Genomic DNA, 16,062 nt, shown 5'->3' on the forward strand with positions numbered 1-16,062 from the left:
AATTTGAACTTTTCAGGTTCTTTCCCCTTGTTCAAAAATGGGAAGAAGCTACAGGGGGCTTACAGGTTCACAAACTGGAGAATTAGTCCCTTAATGAATCAGAGTTAAATATAGTTATTGTGATAGTCCTTTAAGTTTATGTGTCCTTAGATATTTTTGCATTTTCAAATAGTGATATGAAAACAATGTCCATTTAACTGGGAAAATTGAACTGTGAAATAAAGTTTATAATATCGAGTTGTAACAATCGTTCTCAGTGTGTTGAATCAGTTGTAATAATAAACATGAAATATAACATTCGATGCACATGAGAAAGTTCCATGGCTTTACCTGCAAGAGCTTTGCAGGCTTTTAGAGTCCCCTGGAGCCGGGAGATCACCTTAGTCTGCTCATTGTACAGCCCAGGAAGCTGAGACCCTTGCTCCTGCCCAGGGCTCCTTCGTTACGTTGGGCCTTACACAACATTTGAAAGAAAGACAGCTTTTATAAATGCTCAAAGAGCCAGCCTCTTGCTGTTTGTCCTTTTTACAAACAGGTGAAATCTGCTGTTGGACATTTTATTTTACTGCTTGGAAGTACAAATAGTGACTTAATTTCACTAATTGTTTTTGCTTGTTACACTCTTAATGCTATGGTGATAGTCCTGTACTACAAAAACGAGTAAAAGTATAGATGGCTTCCTGTAAATCGCTGAGGGACCCATAAGGAAGTTGCAATTCCCCCTTTTTGAAATCCTAGAGACTACGAAGTATACAGAGTGGAAGAGGGACAGACTGTCAGCAGCCTTGCGGGCGGGTTTGTAAGGACTTTGGCTTTTGACTCCATTGAGAAGGAAGACATTGAAGGGTTGTCAACAGTGAAGTGACATGAACTGACAGGAATGCTCAATTCAATGGACTCAACATGCTATTCCATTTAACTCTGTATTTTTTGGTATAATACAATCAAGCCCGATTTAAATTAAAGAAGGGAGCAAGAAATGTGCTGAGATACATTTTCTGGAGATGTGAGAAGCTACAACGACCTCCAAATTATTATGTATTAAAAGTACATTTTTAAATAGAGAAACAGGAAAGCTCCACTGGAAGGGAGAATGTTTCAAGTTCTGGTTAAAAATGCAGGCCTAGCAATCAGGCAGAGCAGGCTGGAGCCCCAGCTAGACCGCAGAGAAGCTGGGGACCTTGCACAAGACATGCCTCTCTCTATGCCTGAGTTGACTCATGTATGAAATGATACCCACCTTATAGGTTGTTGGGAAAATTCAGCAAGGTAATGAATGTAAACTCTGAGTACAGTGCTGGCACGCAGTGTGAGCTCAATAAATGTTAGTCTTCATTAGGTATGTCGAGCAATTTAATGAACTGAAGGAAATCTAGAATTGGATTGTCAATATTAAATCTTATTTAGGAAATTGTGACCATACATATTTTGTAAATTGTCGATGAATTGTTCACGGTAAGATGTTAGTCTGGGAAAAAGTGAAATGAAGTATGGACAGGAGAGTGCAGACTTTACTTCTAGGTCCATCGCTGTCACTATAACCAGCTGTGTGACCTTTGGGAAATTGTACAATCTCTCTGGATGTTAGTTTCCTCATCTATAAATGAAGCAGAGGAGACCAGAAGATTTACAGAGTCGTTCCAGGGAGAACCTTCTATGAATTTCTTCTCTGCTGACTCCATGCTGTAAATGGGGGAGCAGTGTTAAACTTTGAAATAATCGTTATTCATATTCAGGTTCTACCTGTTATATTTAAAACTTTGCATTAGAGTCTCAAAGCATTTTACAATTAATTAGTAGACATGAAATTTGAACCAGTGTACTGGTTCAAATTTTTGAATTTTAAATGGCACAAAATACTCCCATTTACATGAGACTTAGGTACCACAACAGGCTAGAAGTTTTAAAGTAAATGGTTTCTATTTGAATCATCTTGTCTTTGACGTTGTAAATCTCTGTCTTCACATAAATTATGTAACTTCTGTAGAATAAGGTGTCCCCATTTGAAGGTTGCAGGAAAAGTAGAATCATGTAGTTAATAGTAAGATATCAGAGGTTTTCTGATAACTCCAATATTTACCAGGTGAAGGCTGATAACATTTACCAAAACTTATCTTACACAAAGGCAACTTGAATGGTGAGAAGTTTATAAATTCTGTGCTATCACACATGAGTGCCTGGCCAGTGTCACAGTGCCTGATAGAACAGGATGAAGAAAATATTTAGACCATCCATTTTAGAAAGGCAAGAATGAGATGAAGGACTAAAGTGATTAATGACCTCGTAAGCTCTCGCCTTCTACCTGCGCCGTAATCATCTCTCTAGAAGTTAGTCTAAGTTCCTTGAGGGCAGAGAGCAAGACGGACTTGACTTTTCCAGTACCTGTGCAGCGTGTCTTGCACCAGCATTCACCAAGAGCCCAGCGCTGCCCTGGAAACAAGATGAAGGTTCAGTAATGAAAAATAACCCTCTAAAAACGTGTGAACTGTACCAAAGCCCTGATTGCACTGAATAATTCTTGATTTTAAGGGGTTCTCAAAAAATCAAGTAGAGGCCGTGATAATAAATTTTATTCACCAGAGCCTTCTTGACACAACACCTGTAAAAGAAATAAATAAGTAAATTACTTTGCAAGCTCGGCTTTCCACTTGGCTGTTATTATTGTGGGCACCATTAGTGAGCACCATCAAGCTTTATCAGTGATCCTAAAATAACCTCTTAGAACTACTAAACACATTTTTTATGGCCCATAGATTTAATTACACGTCCAGGGATTCTCCCCTCTACACTGACAATGTGTCGTGCAATTGCTTCCATCTAGTGAAGCAGGATTGTGTCAAAAACTGATTTCAGAAATGTTCATAGTAGTCATGCCCAAGGCTGTGTAGTCTATTTGTCTATTTTAATCTTTCCTAATCCACTTCCTCGTTAGATACTAGCAACACAAAAGTAGGGACTTCCTGTTCTCCCTAACTCCTAGCAATATTGCCAAGCATCAGATGCTCAATCAATATTTTTAACTTTATTTAGAAGGTGGTATTAGACTATTAAGAAAGTCTTCCAACTCCAGATATAAGCACCATCAAAAAGTGTCATCCAGGGCCGCCCCGTGGCTTAGCGGTTAAGTGCCGAGTTTGGATCCCGGCGCGCACCAGCGCACCGCTTCTCATGCGTCTTCTCGGTGCGTCTCACCAACGCACCACGCTGAGGTCACGTCCCACATACAGCAACTAGAAGGATGTGGAACTATGACATACAACTATCTACTGGGGCTTTGGGGGGAAAAAAAAGGAGGAGGATTGGCAATAGATGTTAGCTCAGAGTCGGTTTTCCTCAGCAAAAAGAGGAGGATTAGCATGGATGTTAGCTCAGGGCTGATCTTCCTCACAAAAAAAAATAAGGATCTGTCAGTTGACTGTGATCTGGAAAAGCACGTAGAGATGACACACATAACAGGTTATTTACCAGTGCTAACCAATATAGTAGCCAGGACCACAGGTAGCTATTTAAATTTAAATTATTAAAATTAAATAAAATTAAAAATTCAATTCCTCAGTCACACTAACCACATTTCAAATGCTCCCTAGCCATTGGTCTCATAATGGACAATGCAGAATAGAATGTTTCCATCATCAGAGAAAGTTCTTTCAGAGAGTGCCGTTACAGACTGTTTTGAAAATACAAGTTACACCAAGGAAGGAATCCCAGTCTATATATGGCTCAACAGCCAGACTAAATGGAAAGCTAGCCCCAGGAATTAGAGTAAAAATATTTACTCTAATATGTATATATATGTAAATATATGTATTTACGTCATACATTTATAGACACACACACACATAGTCAACTCCCAATTCATCCATTTATCTACTTAACAAATATTTATTGAACAATCTGCTATGTACCAAGTACTATACTATGTGCAGGGAAAACAGATATGAATGACACAGTCCCAGACCTCCAGGAGCTTGCAGTTTGCAGAGAAAGACAAGCTATAACCAGGACGTGATGGGACACCAGTACAGCTATATGGGGAGCCAGCCATCCTGACCATCTGCTGAGCCTTTGTCTGTAGGGGTCTCGTGGTGGAGGTTTGTACACATGCTTGCCCACCCACAAACATTCACATGTGCGAAAGCAAAACAAAACAAAATCGGTGCCGGCCCAGTGGTGTAGTGGTTAAGTTCGTATGCTCTGCTTCGGCAGCCTAGGGTTCTCAGGTTTGGATCCTGGGCTCGGACCTATACACTGCTCATCAAGCCATGCTGTGGCAGCGTTCCACATACAAAATAGAGGAAAATTGGCGTGGATGTTAGCTCAGGGCCAATCTTCCTCACACACACGCACAAAAGGCCTCACATACACTGAAGAAGCCAGTTGTCTGGCATCTGCAAGTAAACAGTAATTAGCTAAGACTATCTTATACCATATTCATTACTCTATAAACAGAGCTGCTGCCTATCATTTGGATAGGCAGGATAACTAAGCAAGTCCTTCATTAAAAACTGTCAGGAAAATAAGTCCTGGGGAGATAATGTACAGCATGGTGACTATAGTTAATAAGACTGTATTGCGTGTTTGAAAGTTGCCAAGAGAACTTAAAAGTTCTCATCACAAGAAAAAAATATTTTTAACTATGTATGGTGATAGATGTTAGCTAGACTCATGGTGGCGATCATTTTGAAATATACAAATATCAAATCATTATGTTGTATACCTGAAACTAGTATAATGTTATATGCCAATTATATCTCGATTAAAAAAAAAAGCTGTCAGGGGTTGAGGGGGTAACAAATTGAACTAAAAGTGCCTCCTGCACTGTCCTAATTGCCCAGACACTGTGCATACTCTGTGTCTATATAACTTTTCCTTCTTTTCCCCGTTTTCACTTTGCTCCACCCAAGCACACTTTAGATGGGCTGTCTTTTAGGTTGCTGTGTTTTTTTCAGTTTGTTTGTTTGGTGAGGAAGATCAGCCCTGAGCTAATATCGGTTGCCAATTCTCCTCCTTTTGCTGAGGAAGATTGGCCCTGGGCTAACATCCATGCCCATCTTCCTCTACTCTATATGTGAGCTGCCTACCACAGCATGGCTCGATAAGCGGTGTGTAGGTCCGAGCCTGGGATCCGAACCTGCGAACCCCAGGCCACTGAAGCGGAGCATGTGAACTTAACTGCTATGCCACAAGGCCGGCCCCTAGGTTGCTGTGTTTTGTCCTGATTCATTTATTTGTGATGTTAGCTGCCAGGGATCGAGGGCCTGCTGTGTTCCAGCCACTGTATAAGGCATGTTATACAAAATATGTTAATCCTCATAGCCATCTCAGAAGGTAGGAATTGTTAGTCTCAATTTATAGGTATGGAAACTGAGACTCAGAGGAGTCAGGAAACTTGACCAAGCTTAGTAAGTGGTAAAGCTAAGATATCAAATCAGGGCTGTTCAACTCCCAGGTCCAAGCTCTTTCTCCTGCACCAGTAAGTCTGAGTTCATTAGAGTCTGAAAGTCAAAACTGACACTCTCTGTTCCCACAAGATTTTATAGTATATAGTACAGGAGAAAGAGACCTGCAAAGCACCAATTACATTACATGTCTGTGCACAAGGTTCACAACCACCGTTCTTGCTGAAGGAAAAAGATAACTGGGTGCCTTATTCACATTACTTCTGCTGAAGCATTGTTATTATTGTGAATAATAAAAAATTAAAACTAAGACACGAGAAAAGAATGTAGTGCTTTAAAATGCGAAGACAAAGTCATTGATTGTGCATCAAGTGGGACAGACTTCTTTTCCGTAAAGGTGATGAATTTGCTCCGCCATCCGCTCTTACTCAGGACTGCTCAGTGACCCATGTTTGATGTTAAGACACCATTGGCTGAAAGCAGCACAGTCTAAGGATGCAGAACGGAGCTTCACCTTGGAGGTGCTTACTGCACCCATATCTTCCCCTCCAGAAACTGAATTTCTAAACCTGGCCCCCAGCAGTCCTACAACAGATGAGTTTGAAGCAAATTCGCTCTCGAGTTATGATTGATAATATTGCCTAGGCAAGCTAATTAAGCACTCTAAACAGAATCTTAATTTACGTTTGTCCAGAAGGAACTGAGGGAATTTACCTCCCTGCCCCCTAGGGAAGACATGAATCAGCAAGTGCAGAGAGGGAGGCCAGTTATATCTTAGGCTCACACTTTATATCTATCTGAGAGGTCATATGATTTCTTCCCAACACAGGAGAGGTTTAATGGGCTGCAAAATGGGACTAATTTCCAGTTTTTTTCCTTCATCAGACCTTGAGTTGGGTCATACCATTTACTTAATGTGAATTCTCAGAACAGGAACTTCAAACATAAAACCGAAAAATTTTACAAGGTAGATACTAGTGATTTTTCTATCCTGGGTGGTTAGAAGTTGGCTGTACTCGCCATCAGCGTGATAATAAAGACCTGTGGAGAAGTGAATCAGTTATTAGCAATTCACCAGAGCGGCTGATCTTTTTAAGACCCTGCTTAAAGCTCTTCAGCACTTCCCACCGCCCTGAGATAGAGCAGGAAACCCTCCCCGGGACCTCCAGGAGGTGGCTCCTGCTGCCTCTCCAGCCTCATCCGGATGTCTCCCAGCTCAATCGGCCCAGGGGGACTCATCTGTTCCCAGGGCCCGCCTCAGTGTCCTTCCCCGTGCTGGGAATGCTCTCAGCCTGGCTAACCCCCACTCATGCTACAGACGTCACCTCATCCCGATGCCCCGACCAAGTTAGGACCTCCAGGCTGAGTTTTACTCCCCCAGAATGGCCCGCACCTCCCTTCCTGACACTTATTGTCGGTTACAGACCTGCCTCAGAGGGGTGTTGTCAGTGCAAGTGCCTGCTGCCTGGGGAGCAGTCAGCACACGTCAGCTCTACCAAGGGCTACTGGTCTGGCTAGTCTCCCTCCCTAGATGGTACCCTCAGTCAGGAGGGCAGAGTGCGTCTGTCCTATTCATCTGTAACCCAGACCTCCCTCATTGAGGAGAATTGGTCTGAATCATAGATGCTCCATAAACATTTGCTGAATCAAGGAATATGTAAAAATTTGTTGAGGGCCGGCCCCGTGGCTTAGTGGTTAAGTGCGTGCGCTCCGCTGCTGGCGGCTGTGGTTTGGATCCTGGGTGCGCACCGACGCCCGGCTTCTCCGGCCATGCTGAGGCCGCGTCCCACATACAGCAACTAGAAGGATGTGCAGCTATGACATACAACTATCTACTGGGGCTTTGGGGGAAAAAAATAAATTAAATAAAAATTAAAAAATAAATAAATAAAAATTTGTTGAATGGGGGAATGGGGAGTTATTGTTTAATGGGTATGGGGTTTCTGTTTGGGATGATGAAAAACTTCTGGAGATGGATGGGGGTGATGATTGTAAAACACGTGAATGTCCTTAATGCCACTGAATTGTACAGTTAAAAATGGTGAAATGGTAAATTTTATGTTATGCATATTTTACCACAATAAAAAATTTTGTTGAATGAGTGCATAGACAATTATTTTGAACCAAGTCTTATCCAATTCTAATATTTCAATTCAATAAATATTCATAGAGTGCCTACTATGGGTAACATATATAACACATAAAGGTGCACTTTGGACTTATTTTTATATAATAGTCTATAAAATACACTCAAAATTCAAACCCAATCATCCTTTGCATGTACAACATATTTTAACTAGATAGACAGATCTTATTTATCTTTATATCCCAAGCAGCTAGCACTTAATATGCGCTCAATTAATGTTGGCTAAATCAAAAACAGGACAGTGACAATAATACAGGGTTTGTTTATGGCTTTCCCCATTACCAGATGCTTCCACAAACAATATCTCACATTATCACGGTTTCCCTCACTCTTAGCCTTTCTCCTCTTTTCCCTCTCCTTCATGTTAACGGCCATCCCTTCCTGACTTACTGTTGCCAGAATCAACACAACTTCCTCAATTTCTTTGTCCTTGTTTTACCAACTATTGTCAACTGTTCATTTCTAGCTCTCATTCCCACATGTCTATGCAAATTTGCTATTTTGTACCTTTTATACCTTCAACCAAGTCCAAGTGCTAGAAAAAAGTTACATTTGACTCTGAGGTGGAAGATTACAGGAGACAAGGCCAGCCTAGCAGAGGATGGATGGGCTACATGCCCCAGAATCCTCAGAACACCCACTTGTCGAAAAACCTTCAGGGCCTCTTTTAGAGTAAGTATTACCCATCTCACTTCAAAAGGAATCACATACCATTTGTCCACTATCTGTAGTTTGAATGGTGGTCATGTTTTCTGGTTTCTTCTTTTATTTTCCACTGAATAAACTTCAGTCTTTTCATAATGTAAGGAAGCAAATAAGAAGATACTGTATAATAAAATATTAGGAGGCATTATAAAGAGAAGGCAACATAATAAGTATGAGATTAATCAGAGTGATAAAGAACATTTCCTGTTTTCAAGGTCTAATGTCAAACAGTGTTACCACCTGGAGCCAAGTCTTCCATAGACCCTGGATTTTTTTTTTTTTATAATTTTATTTGTTTATTTATTCTTCCCTCAAAGCCCCAGTAGATAGTTGTATGTCATAGCTGCACATCCTTCTAGTTGCTGTATGTGGGACGTGGCCTCAGCGTGGCCAGAGAAGCGGTGCGTCAGTGCGCGCCTGGGATCCGAACCCAGGCCGCCAGCAGCACTTAACCCCTAAGCCACGGGGCCAGCCCTAGACCCTGGATTTTGATGACAGACAAAATGGACAGAAGTAGAGAGGTGACAATGGGTGGATTAGAACCTGGGGATCTCATCTGACTTCCATATATCTGATGCCTTTGACGTGTAGGCAGAGTCCTTCCTCATTCTAACATTCCTAATCGATGCAACGCAGTAGAGGGGCTAAGTGCACAGACGCTGCTCGAGGTGGAATCTCTTTTCCTCTACTTGCCAACTTAGGAACTGAGGCAAGTTTCCTAACCTTTCTATGCCTCAGTTTCCTCATCTATAAAATGAGAATATTAAGAGATGCTCATAGAGTTTTTATGAGCGTTAGATAAACTAGTACTTGCAAAGTATTTAAAACAATGCCAGGCTTGTATTAAGTATTATATCAATGTTTGATAAATAAATAAGATTACGAAAATAGTTAATTCGCATCTTAGCACCCTATAGTTTACTAAACAATTTTCATGTGCATCTCTTCATCAAATGCTCACAACTCTGGAGTACTTATTATTACCTCCGTTTTATGGATGGGGAAATAGGTTTCCTAAGTGTTTTGTTAAGTTAATGGCTTTGAGACAAAGTTGATCGAAAAGAAAAATGAGCTTTTCATATCTTTTATTTGTTAGCCTTTCTCCAAGGGAAAGGATCAGCTCTCTTTTTCCCTATTTCCACAGCAAAGAGAATAATGGTTTATCACTTAATTGTTATTTGATTACTCTGACCATAAGTAAAATAGTTATCATTGAAATAAAATATGGTTTGTATATGTGTAACTGTGGTATGTGGTGTATTGCATGTCTCTCTTCTAAGAACATTTATCTACTGGTAAGTCCTTTATTGCTAAGGGAATAATATTAATTTCACACATATTAGTCTTAACGGTGTGTGTTACACTTACGCTCTGACTCCTAGGCTGAAGTTCAGGCTGTCAGCCTGTAGAGGGAAGCTCACTGTAGACTTTGGATTGGGAGAATCTTTCCCTTCTCTTCCCAATACACACCCATTCCTGGAGTTACGTAAGCGGTTTGTTTTCTGCCCGGCGGTTACTGGCGTTTCCTATACTTTAAATAGGATACTGTGCATTGGCAAAGGTTCTCAGGGTAGCAAGATGAATGAGAGAGGCAAGATTGCCTTCTTCCACAGGGCCTGGGGGCTCCTTGACACTGCAGAATGGTGTTCAATACCGTACAGTCTTGGGAGCTGGACTGTCTAGATGAAATCCGGGCTATACCATTTTCTAGCTGAATGACTTTATTTTTTTTTTTTTTTTTTTTTTAAAGATTTTATTTATTTTATTTTTTCCCCCCAAAGCCCCAGCAGATAGTTGTATGTCATAGCTGCACATCCTTCTAGTTGCGGCATGTGGGACTCGGCCTCAGGATGGACGGAGAAGTGGCGCCTCGATGCGCACCCGGGATCCGAACCCGGGCCGCCAGCATTGCAGCGCGCGCACTTAACCACCAAGCCACAGAGCCGGCCCTAGCTGAATGACTTTAGGCAAGGCATCAGTCTTTCTCCATTTCCTCATGTATGACATGGAGATAATGGTAATATCTACCATATTGGGTAGTTGGAAAGATTACATGAGTTAATGAATGTTAAGCACTTAGAACAGGCATGGTTCATGGCAAACATTCAGTAAATGTTAGCTATTAGCACTCTATTCCATTTTGCTTAACACTCTCATTATCCTCTTGTCTAAGTCAATGGCTTTCAAACACTTTTGCCCATGATCTTCAGTAAGAAATACACTTTATATCACAATCCGGTACACTTACACATAAAAAACTAAATTGAATTTTCCCAAAACATTAATACTCTTAGTACACGCATTGTACTCTATTAATTTTTATTCCCCTTTAAAGAAAAATACTGTTAGTGTCCTATTAAATTGATTTCACAACCCTCTAATGGGTCAGTTTGAAAAGCTCTGCTCTTTGATACCTGTGATAGGCAGGATAATATCTTCCTAACATGTCCACACCCTAATTCCCGGAAACTGTGATTGTGTTAGTTTAGGTGGCAAAAGGAACTTTGCAGATGTGATTAAGGTTATAGACTTTGAGATGGGAAGAGTATATTGAATTATCCAGGTGGACCCAATTGAATCACATGAGTCCCTAAAGCAGAAAACCTTTCCTGGCTGTGGTCAGAGAAAGAGATGTGACCGTGGAAGGGTCAGAGATGCAAAGTGAGAAGGACTCAGTGGCCATTGTTGGCTTTGAACATGGAGCAACGTGGCCGTGAGTCAAGAGGTGTGGGAATCCTCTGGAAGCTGGAAAAGGCAAGGAAATAAATTCTTCCTTAGAGCCTCCAGAGAGGAACACAGCTGTACAACACTTTGATTTTAGCCCAGTGAGACCCATGTCAGGCATCTGACCTCCAAAACTGTAAGATGATAAATTTGTGTTGTTCAAGATGCTAGATTTGTGATGATTTGTTATAGCAGCCATGGGAAACTAATACAGTGCCTATGCCAGAAACCTCGACTTCACCTTTGACAACTCTCTCCTAGCCCCGCTCATTTCAACAAATCGCCTATTCCTTCTGCTTTTCTCTTTTGAGTATCTCCGGAATAATTCGTATGCTTTCCCAATTTTCATGGCCATTGCCCTCATTCAGGGCCCGTTGATCTCTCTCTTGGACTATAAAACCTCCTAAATACTTTCTCTACTTCTGGGCCCCAACCTGTCCCACCCGCCTCCTTCTGGCTTTCAGAGTCAACTTGCTACACTACCAGTATGATTCCCTCATGGCAGTTTTGACACCTTGTCATGCCTATGGAATAAAATGTGAGGTCTGTAGAGCGATATTCAAAGCTATTCAAGTGACCCAGTTCAGTTCTATGAGCACACATTTCCCTGCTACGGTGTTCCCTATTCCGGCCCCTCAGACTACCATATTTATAAAGTTGTTTTATCATCTCACTGTATTATAGCTGGTTGTTTCAGTTTTTTTCTTTTTGTCTTAAACAATTGCATCTTGGGAGCCAAAGAAGGCACAAAGATGATGCCCCGCCTGCCAGTCAGCCAGCTCTTCCCATCTCCCACCTAAGACCTCACAGTCTGTCACTTATATCATGGCTCTCCAATCACAAGGTGTTTTACTTTTTAATTAGGGCATTAGTGGCATAGAGAACTCTTTTTTCCATGCTTGGGAAAAATAAAGAAATTTGCCAGACAGTATATTCTTTATTTGCATCTCTTATTTTAATAAGCCTCATTAAAAATTTGTATCAACCTATGCATTTGAAAGGTCTTGCTGGACCTAATGTCAAAACGTGAATGACAGAGAGATGCGTGATGTTGCCCCCTCCTGCCTCTGCAGGCTGGAGTCTGAGGTACTTCTTTGCAGGCCCATGGGTGAGAAGGAAGGCCATTTCTCCAGTGAAAACCAAAGTCCTCAGTCTTGACCCTGCCCGCAAGGCTTCCCTGGTGCTGAGCCTTTTCCTACATATCCCCTGTGGTTTAGCCAACAAAGTCAGATCAAATACACAATTAAATTGCACGATAGCCAGAGGAAATTTCAGATTACAAACTACGTACTGTTGTAAAACAGGGTATTGGTCTGCTCGGGCTGCCATAACAAAATACCACAGACTGGCTGGCTTAAACAACAGAAATTTAGTTTCTCTTGGTTCTGGAGGCTGGAAGCCCACGATCAAGGTGCTGGCAGAGTTGGTTCTTCTGAGACCTCTTTCCTTGGCTTGCAGACCACTGCCTTCTCACTATGTCCTCGTGTGGTCTTTATCTGTGCACACATCCCTGGTGTCACTCTGTGTGTCCAAACTTCCTCTTTTTATGGAGACACCAGTCAGATTGGATTAGGGCCCACCCTAATGGACTTATTTTAACTTAATCACCTCTGTAAAGTCCCCATCTCCAAATACAGTCACATTCTGAGGTACTGGGGGTTAGGATTTCAATATACAAATTTGAGGGGGACACAATTCAGCCCATAGCAAACAGTGAGGATATTACTTCCTGACACTTAGCTTTGCACAGACTCGGAGTTCTAACAGATTCCTTTCAGGTGCACCTCAAAGCCCCTCTGTGGTCCTTCTGTTAGGGTACTGCATTTCCATTTTCCGGTCTCAAGGCTGGGCTGTGCGCTGCAGCCCTAATTTGGTCTCTAGAGGAATCTGTCTTTTCATGCGGAGCCTCACACACCTGCCCCGTGTTCTTTTAGTTATCACTACTTCACACGTCACAGCTAGCCCATCACCAACTCAGCCTGCCCAGCACTGCCATAACAACCCTGTTTTCTTTCCCTTCTGTCTGATGTTTTTCACTTGGATTCTTTTGAAGACTATCTGAAGCACTTATATTTGCAATGGAATTTCTGAGATATTGTGTTCCACTCTTGCCTGCCTTTTTTCTCTACGTCCTTGTTTTCTTTAAAAGCAGCTTTTAGAATTACTCAACTCTCTGCTATATACAGTCACTTGAATCCCACTCCCCTCCACACAGCTTGAATCCAGATTCCCAGATACATTGATCTTTCATAATCAGAAATTCAGAATGATCGTTCTTAATGAGCAAGCAGCACCGACTTCTATTAAACATTTCAAGTATATGATTTGGGAGTCCTTCCTTTTCTTCCTCCTGCTTCAATTTATAGCTCATGGTCTTATTTCTTTTCTTATTTTGCATGTGGCATTCTTGCTTCATAGACCAGTTTCAAACTTGGCTGATATACTTGGCCCCTCAGGGGCAATGTCCTAGTCCTTGGCTGTGGTCTGGGAGTAGTGGTAGCTCCTCAGGAGTCAGTCAGTAGGGGAGTGATGCAAATCCTGGCAATGGGCACGGATTTGGGGACTGATAACTCATGCCTTGAGCAATCACAGGCCCACATTCAAGGTCTTCTCCTGGGCAGTTGGGTGGTTTTTGCAGGTAGATGTTTAGAGAATAGATAACGATAGTATTACCAATCTAAGCAGAGCCTTCTTTAGAAGACTTTCGTTTTTGTTTTCTATTTTAGTCTGGCAATTGTGTGTGTGTGTTAAGTGGGCATTGAAAAGTCCCAGCCTGAGGCAGAACCACCCTGAAGGACACAAAAGGTGACTCCAATTCAAGGGTCCACCATCTGAAAAACCAAATTAAATTCTCAGGCCCCTGAAGCACCGTGTTAGGTGGCCTCAGTGCCTTTGCTTTGACCTTGCTTAGTTGAGGTTTGAAAAATTGCATTCAAAGTTGACGCTAATATTCAGGTTAACAGGCAAGGCTACAAATGCTGAGGTTGGAGATCCAGCCCATTTGTTAACTATTGTAATTGAGGTAGGCTGTGGTCGTTAATATAAATGACAATGACTCTCCTTGATCATCTGGTTAGCAGTAAAGAGCTCTGAACTAAGAGGAAAAGATCTGCTTCAGTCCTAGCCCTCTCTCAAGCATTCTTTTCACCTCTCTGAGAACATTCCCTCATTTGCTAAAGGCTAAGCATATCCTCAACACTTAATTTGTATTTTTTTTTTTTGTGAGGAAGATCAGCCCTGAGCTAACATCTGCCAATCCTCCTCTTTTTGCTGAGGAAGACCGGCCCTGAGCTAACATCCGTGCCCATCTACCTCCACTTTGTGTGGGATGCCGCCACAGCATGGCTTGACAAGCCACACGTTGGTGCGCGCCCGAGATCCAAACCCCAGGCCTCCGCATCAGAGCGCGCACATGTAACTGCTACGCCACCAGGCCAGCCCTTCGTTTGTATTTTTATAAAAACAACACACACGTGTTGTTTAAATTGTCAAATACTACTACAAGTCTCATCACAAATAAACAGCCATCTCCCGCCTATGAGGGATGATATTTTCCAAAGACAGCCACAATGATATCTCCCATCCCACAATGCTTCCCATATTCTTCCAATGAGACCTTGACATTCCTCCTGTGGAGTGGTGGGGTCTATGTCTCCTCCCCTCTAACCTGGGTATACCTTTGTGACCGCTTTGACTGATAGAGTAGCATGGCAGAAGTGATGCTGTATTAGTCAGGGTTCTCCAGAGAAATAGATTAAGAGGATATATATATAATATATATATTATTATTATATTCATCTATAAATATATAAAGAGATTTGTTATAATGTATCGGCTCACCCAATTATGGGGGCTGAGAAGTCCCACATCTGCCATCTGCAAACTGGAGACCCAGGAAGGCCGGTGATGTCGGTGTGGTCCTGAGGCCTGAGAAGTAGGAGCGCCGAGGGAGGGCAGGAGAAGGTCGCTGTCTCAGCTGCAGTGATCAGGCAGAAAGCAAATTCATCCTTCCTCCGTCTTGTTCTTCTATCTAGGCCCTCGATGGATTGGATGATCCCCACTCACACTGAGAAGGGCAATCCACTTTACTCAGTCTACTGAAGCAAAAGCTAATCTCTTCCGGAAACCCCTCACAGACACATGCAGAGATAATATTTAACCAGATATCTGGACATTCCTTGATCCAGTCTAATTGACACGGAAAATCAACTATCATAGATGCTATGTGACACCTTGTTCCCTTGGGGCCTCACCTCCGGAACCCTAAGCTGCCATGTTAGCCGTCCAACCGCCTTGAGGTCACCATGCTTTGGAAAAGCCCAAACCAGCCTACCTGGAGAGACCCCTAGGGAAGCCCTGAGACTACATGGAGAGAGATGCCCGGGCAGGCCCCGGCTGCTCCAGCACTCCCTTGCTGTCCCAGCGCCAGCTCCATTCCCCAAGTCCAAAGCTGCCCAGCAGAGCCCTTCTTGAAATGCTGCCCACGGAAACCAGGAGCGATCATGTGAAAAATGATCATTATTGTTTAAAGCCACCAAGTCTTGGGGCGATTTGTTACATAACAATAGTCACCAGAACACTTCCCAACCCTTCTCATCTTTCAGTCTCACTCTCCTGAGAGCAACCTCTTCCCATTCTTTCAGCTGTTTCTTCTCACTATTTATAACCCCAGAGGAATTAATATGCTTATACTGCTCTCCATTTCAGATGTATTTTGACTTCCCATTTTGGAATATGAAGGTATCATACTCTTTTTTTTTTTTTTTTGAGGAAGATCAGCCCTGAACTAACATCCGTGGTAATCCACCTCTTTTTGCTGAGGAAGACCGGCTCTGAGCTAACATCTATTGCCAATCTTCCTCCTTTTTCTCCCCCCAAAGCCCTAGTAGATAGTTGTATGTCATAGCTGCACATCCTTCTAGTTGCTGTATGTGGGACGCGACCTCAGCACGGCTGGAGAAGCGGTGCGTCGGTGTGCGCCCAGGATCCGAACCCCGGGCCACCAGTAGCTGAGCTCGAGTACTTAACCACTAAGCCACAGGGCCAGCCCAAAGGTATCATACTCTTATATTACCCCACCCTCTGACT

The 16,062-nt window shown here is 42.4% G+C and overlaps 1 long non-coding RNA gene across 1 annotated transcript; it reads right to left on the reverse strand.

Annotated features, from left to right (window-relative positions):
• Nucleotides 1–1,855: 1,855 nt before the first annotated feature.
• LOC147912376 (uncharacterized) lies at nucleotides 1,856–15,408 on the reverse strand. The gene is made up of 3 exons (XR_015550035.1): nucleotides 14,815–15,408; nucleotides 8,257–8,336; nucleotides 1,856–2,599 (listed from the first exon to the last, which is right to left on the reverse strand). It is a non-coding gene; the product is annotated as an uncharacterized LOC147912376 (long non-coding RNA).
• Nucleotides 15,409–16,062: the final 654 nt, after the last annotated feature.

Source organism: Ceratotherium simum, chromosome 36 (genome assembly GCF_057802395.1).
Source record: "Ceratotherium simum simum isolate JZ-2026a chromosome 36, ASM5780239v1, whole genome shotgun sequence".
Lineage (NCBI taxonomy): Eukaryota > Metazoa > Chordata > Mammalia > Perissodactyla > Rhinocerotidae > Ceratotherium > Ceratotherium simum.